Genomic DNA, 7062 nt, shown 5'->3' on the forward strand with positions numbered 1-7062 from the left:
CTTGGCAATATGCAGGGAAGTATGATGTTGGAGTAATAGCTGAGAGCTTAAATGTTAATACAACCAAAAGGCAAAAAGAAAGTTGACTAGGGATTGTGTGGGCTTTTGGAAACCCAACTCCAGAGACACAACTCCTCCAACCAGGCCACACTTATTAATACTCCACAAACAATTTCACTTATAGTGGACTAAGCATTCAAATATATGAGCCAACAAGAGCCATTCTTGTTCAAATCATCACTGTGTCCTTTCTTGGGGGCTTAGTTGGTCTGTGATCTACGAAATTCTGCTGGTCTCTGCTCTTCCAGGCATTTGAGCTTGTCTGAGAGTAACTCTCAGCAGTCCTTATTGCATATACATTATTGTGGAGGAAGGAGACTAGTGAATCTGCTCAGTATCATGAGTTTCTAAAGTTATTTTGAGTTAAATCCTTTTTAAATTATTAATTAATTAATTAATTAATATCACAAATACTGCCCCCATCCCCACTCCCCTCTCTCTCCCTTCCTCTCCCTCCCATGACTATTTTGTACCCCCTTTTAAGTGGGATTCAAGCATCCTCACTTGGACCTTCCTTCTTATTTACCTCCTTTGGGACTGTGGGGTGCCTCATGGGTAGTCTGTACTTTGTGGCTAATATCCACTTTCAGTGAACACATACCATGGGGTTACCTCACTCAGGATGATATTTTCTTGTTCTATCCATTTGCCTGCAACATTCATAATGCTCTTGTTTTTAACAGCTGAATATTATTCCATTGTGTAAATGAACCACATTTTTTGTATCCATTCTTTGGTTGAGGGACATCTAGGTTGCTTACAGTTTCTAATTATTACAAAAAAGCTGCTGTGAACATAGTGGAGTATGTACCCATGTGGCATGGTGGAGCATCTTTTGGGTACATGCCCAGGAGTGATATAGCTGGATCTTCAGGTGGATCTATTTCCAGTTTTCTGAGAAACTGCCAGATTGGTTTCCAGAGTGGCTATACCAGTTTGCACTCTTTATCAGCAATGAAAGAGTACTGTACATTCTTGCCAGCATGTGCTGTCACATTAGTTTTTGTTCTTAGCCATTCTGATTGGTGTAAGAGGTCTCTCAGGGTCATTTTGATTTGCACTTCTCTGATGACTTAGGACTTTGAACATTTCTCTCTCTTTCTTTCTTTCTTTCTTTCTTTCTTTCTTTCTTTCTTTCTTTCTTTCTTTCTTTCTTTCTTTCTTTCTTTCTTTCTTCCTGAGACAGGGTTTCTCTGTGTAGCCCTGGCTGTCCTGGAACTCACTCTGTAGAGCAGACTGGCCTTGAACTCAGAAATCTGCCTGCCTCTGCCTCCCAGTGCTGGGATTAAAGGTGGCCACCACTGCCCTGCTGAACATTTCTTTTAAAACTTCTCAACCATTCGAGGTTCCTCTGTTGTAAATTCTGTTTTCCATTTTTTAATTGGGTTATATGGTTTTCTAGAGTCTAACTTCTTGAGTTGTTCATATATTTTAAGTATTAGCCCTCTGTTGGATGAAGTGTAGGTAAAGATAATTTCACAATCTGTAGGTCGCCATTTTGTCTTATTGATATTGTCCTTTGTCTTATAGAAGCTTTTTAGTTTCATGAGGTCCCATTTATCAATTGTTGATCGTAGAGCCTGGGCCATTGGAGTTCGGTTCAGGAAACTGTCTCCTGTGACAATGAGTTCAAGGCTATTTCTTACTTCCTCTTCTATTAGATTCAGTGTATCTGGTTTTATGTTGAGGTCCTTGATATATTTGAACTTGAGCTTTGGGCAGGGTGATAGATATGGATCTATTTGCATTCTTCTACATGCACATATCCAGTTAGATCCACACAATCTGTTGAAGATGGTTTCATTTTTTCTGTTATATTGTTTTGCCTTCTTTGTCAAAAATCAAGTGTCCATAGTTATATGGGTTTATTTCTGGGACATTAATTCTATTCCTTTGATCAACCTGTCTGTTTCTCTTCGAATTCCATGTGGTTTTTAATCACTATTGTTAGTACAGCTTGAGATGAGGGATGATGATTACTAAGAAAAAGTTCCTTTACTGTTCAGAATAGTTTTGGTTAATCTGGTTTTTTTTCCCTATGAAGTTGAGAATTGCTATTTCAAGATCTATAAAAATTTATGCTTGAATTTTGATGGGAATTGCATTGAATCTGTAGGCTGATTTTAGTAAGATGGCCATTTTCACTATGTTAATCCTACCAATCCATGAACATGTGAGATCTTTCCATCCTCTAAGGTCTTTTTTGATTTCTTCCTTCAGAGATTTGAAGTTATTGTCATACAGATTTTTTTCACTTGCTTGGTTAGAGTTACACCAAGATATTTTATGTTATTTGTGACTGTTGTGAAGGATGCTATTTCCCTAATTTCTTTCTCATGCAGTTTATCCTTTGTGTAAATGAAGGCTACTGATTTGCTTGAGTAAATTTTATATCCAGGCCCTTTGCTAAAGCTAGTTATCAGCTATAGGAGTTCTTCTGTAGAATTTGGGGGATTACCTATGTGTACTATCACATCATCAGCAAGTAGTGGTAGCTTGATTTCTTCCTTTCCAATTTGTATCCCCTTGATCTCCTTTAGTTGCCTTATTGCTCTGGCTAGGACTTCAAGTACTATATTGAGTAGACAGGGAGCGAGTGGGCAGTCTTGTCTTGTTCATGATTTTAGTGAGATTGATTCAGGTTTCTCTCCATTTAATTTTATATTGACTATTGGATTGCTGTATATTGCTTTTTATTATCTTTAGATATGTGTCTTAAATCTCTGCTCTCTCCAAAAATTTTAACATGAAGGGGTGTTGTATTTTGTCAAAGGTGTTTTCAGCATCTAATGAGATGATCATGTGATTTTTTTCTTTGAGTTTGTTTATGTAGTGGATTGGATTGATCGATTTTGGTATATTGAACCATCCCTGCATCCCTGGGATGAAGCCTGCTTGATCATGGTGAATGATGTGTTTGATGTCTTCATGGATTCAGTTTGCGGGAATTTTATTGAGTATTTTTATATTGATGTTCATAAATGAAATTGGTCTGAGTGTTGTTAGATATCAGGAAATTGTGGCCTCATAGAATGGATTAGGTAGTGTTCCTTCTGCTTCTATTTTGTGGAATAGTTTGAGGAGTATTGATACTAGTTCATCATTAGTCTGTTAAAATTCTACAGTAAAACTATCTGGCCTTGGACTTTTTGGTTGGGAGGTTTTTAATGACTTCTCCCATTTCCTTAGAGGTTATGGGACTGTTAAAATATTTACCTGATTTTGATTTAACTTTGGTAAATGATATGTGTTTAGGAAATCATCTGTAATGTTTAGATTTTCCAGTTTTATCAAGTATAGACTTTTAAAGTAGGACCTAAAGATTTTTTTGAATTCCCTCAATTTCTGTTGTTATGTCTCCCTTTTCATTCCTAATTTTGTTAATTTGGATATTGTGACTCTACCTTTTAGTTAGTTTAGATAAGGGTTTGTCTATCTTGCTGATATTCTCAAAGAAGCAGCTCTTAGTTTCATTGATTCTTTGTCATTGGTTGATTTCAGCCCTGAGTTTGACTATTTCCTGCAGTCTGCTCCTCTTGGGTGTGTTTGCTTCTTTCAGGTTTGAACTAAATTGCTAGTATGAGATCTCTCCAATTTCTTTATGGTGGTAATTAATGCTATGAATTTTCCTTAGTACTGCTTTTGTTATCTCCCACAAGTTTGGGTATGTTATGCCTTCATTTTTGTTGAATTCTAGGAAGTCTTTGACTTCTTTCTTTATTTCTGCCCTTACTAAGTGATCATTAAGTAGAGAGTGGTTCAGTTTCCATGAATATGTGGGCTTTCTGTTGTTTCTGTTGCTGTTGAAGTCCAGCCTTAATCCCTGGTGATCTGATACATTGCAAGGGGTTATTTCAAACTTCTTGCATCTACTGAGGCTTGTTGTGTGTCTGGTTATATGATCAGTTTTGGAGAACATTCCATGAGGTGCTGAGAAGGTATACTACTTTGTTTTGGGGTGAAAGGCTCTGCAGATATCTGTTAAATCCATTTGGTTCATAATATGTGTTAGTTTCATTGTGTCTCTGCTTAGTTTCTGCTTCGATGACTTGTCCAGTGGTGAGAGTGGGGTATTTAGCTCTCCCATTATTAGTGTGTAGGGTTCAATGTTTGTTTTGAGCTTTAGTAAAGTTTCTTTTACAAATGTGGGTGCCCTTGCATTTGGGGCATAAGTGTTCAGAATTGAGATTTCCTCTTGTTGGATTTTTCCTTTGATGTGTATTAAGTGTCCTTCCCCATCTCTTTTTATTACTTTTGGTTGAAAGTCTATTTTATTAGATATTAGAATTGCTACTCTACCTTGTTTCTTGGGTCTGTTTGCTTGTAAAACCTTTTACCAGCCCTTTACTCTGAGGCAATATCTATCTTTGTTGGTGAGGTATGTTTTTTGTATGCAGCAGAATGATAAATCCTATTTCTGTATCCACTCTGTTAGTCTGTATTTTTTTATTGGAAAATTGAGTCCATTCATGTTGAGAAATATTAATGACCAATGATTAATTCTTGTTATTTTGATGTTGATGGTGGTCCTGTGTGTGTGTGTGTGTGTGTGTGTGTGTGTGTGTGTGTGTTTTCTTTTGGTTTTGCTGCTGTGGAATTGCTTATCTCTTGTGTACTCTTGGGTGCAGTTATCATCTTTGTGTTGGACTTTCCTTCTAGTATCCTTTGTAGGGATGAATTAGTGGAAAGATATTTTTTTAATTTGGTTTTGTTATTTAATATCTCATTTTCTTCATTTATGGTGATTAAGAGGTTCTACCTGATTGACTGTTTTCCTCTATGTCTTTAAATTTTCATGAGATGAAATTTAAGGCCACAATCTTGCTCCTCAGGTGTGTTAGAATATCCATGGCTTGCTATAGTAGAAAAGCTGTGTTCTGATGGTGCCATATTGCATTGGCTTCTGTGACCTAGCTTAGAGAAGGCCTCTTGGGAGATAGGCAGAGCTGGGGGATGGGGGTAGGGGGTAGGGCAGGGAGTAGTGAGCTGAAGTGCTAGTGCATGTGGAGGGGTAGACCAGAAGGGAAGAACTGTTTAACTTCTTATCTTCCTAACTTCCCTTCAAGGTGGAGGTGTTCTCAGAGGAAACTGCAACACCACAAAATTAGCTCAGAAAAGGAATTTGATTCACATTGTGACTCTGGCTAGTGTAATAGTCATGTACAAACTGGATTCTAAATTACATACAGAGAAAATTAGATTCTCCTATTTATAATCCAGTACCTTGATAATTTTTGTAGTGCCTATTGAGGGATTTCTTCATATGCAAAATTGGACAAAGGATGGCAGTATTACAAACTTACCCACGAATAAGTCTCACCAGTCTTGGTAAATGTGTAATGTTCTATTCTAGCACTGTTACATCATGAAGATGATAATGTAAAGGACAGTAATAATCTTCACTAGACTTTAACCTCTGAGTGACACTGCTGCCACCCATAGGTGACAACTGTTCAAACCATCTTCTCACAGTCACTAGAACTGACTGCTGGAGGAAGTAAACTTTGTATTTTGCTGTTTTCCTGGCTGGTGATTTACCGGTACATATGCTTCTGTCATGGAAGGCAACAGCAGTGAGCCACAGAACCCAAAAAGCCACATAGTCACAGTTTTTTCTGTGTTCGCCATTGTTTATATGCAGTTATTAGAAGAATCTCAGGAGGCAAAGTTTTCATAATGTAAAGTTTCAAAGTCTGGGTGCACCTCTTTCATCTCAGCACCAAAGAGGCCCAAGCACAAAGATCTCTGTGAATTTGAGCCCAGTTAGACTGCATAGTGAGTTCCAGGCTAGCCAGGGCAACATAAAGAGACTCTGTATCTAGAAGTAAAACCACAGCAACAAAACAAACCCATTTTTGGATCAGTGCTCTAACTTAAAAGCAAATTCCCACTGAGGGGTTAGAGAGATGTTGCTGAGCTGTTCAGGTCACTTACTGCTCTTGAAGAGGACTCAGGTTTGTTTTTTAACACCCCATGGTGGCCCCTAACCTTATTTAAGTGTCGAGGGAGTCAATGCAGTCTTCTCACCTCTGCAGGCACCAGGTATGCAGAGTGCACATATATACACACAGGCAAACATTTATACACATAAATATAAAATAAATAAATCTACCAAATGTATAAGTAAGCTTAAAATGATATGAATCTCTATTGCAGTTCTGATGACCAGAGGTTCAGAGATCATACTGTGTGGATTGCTGTCTGTATGCAGGTGATGTCAGTGAAGTCTTAATTAGTCAGATGGGCTAGAGCCTGTGATTGATTGGACAATGGAAAAAAGAAGGCAGGGCTGAAAGTTTTAGAGAGGGGACTGAGAAACTGAGAAGAGGAGACAAGATGAAACCTATAGGAGAAGAAGATGAACCAGAAAATATGGTCCTGGGAGCCATAAGTAATTGGGGATTTCTTAGATAGATGATTAAATAATATAGGGCACATCTGTTCAATGTAGGTGTGCAGCTTATATCTAGATCAATTGAGTTTTGAGTTCTTGGTGTGGGCATTTTGGAGGTTGAGGATTTACTGTTATAAATCTGGCTGACAAATTATAAGCCTCTGGAGTTTTCATTATAAGGAGTTTAGAGCCAGTGGCTGCCAGTCTCCGCAGACTGGGAAATGGGCCTGGGAAAACTGAGGCTTGCAGCTCTCAATGGGGGAGGTGAGACTGCATTGCAGGTGAGTAGCCAGTTTTAGCGTGGATTGTTTTTTTAGAAATTACATGCAACAATCCTGAACTAAAATTTGTGGTTGGGCCATGTTCCTTTTGGAGGGTTAGAGGCAAACTCTTTCTTATCCTAACAGATCTCTAGAAGCTGCCTGCTTTCCATGGCTCCCTCTTACTAGCCAGTTGTGTAGTATCTTTTACTTTTTTTCTGATGCCTTGTCTTTTCAATTGAAAAACCCTGGCCGGGCGTGGTGGCGCACGCCTTTAATCCCAGCACTCGGGAGGCAGAGGCAGGTGGATTTCTGAGTTCGAGGCCAGCCTGGTCTACAGAGTGAGTT

This window comes from Mus pahari, chromosome 2, assembly GCF_900095145.1.
Source record: "Mus pahari chromosome 2, PAHARI_EIJ_v1.1, whole genome shotgun sequence".
In the NCBI taxonomy this organism is placed as follows: domain Eukaryota; kingdom Metazoa; phylum Chordata; class Mammalia; order Rodentia; family Muridae; genus Mus; species Mus pahari.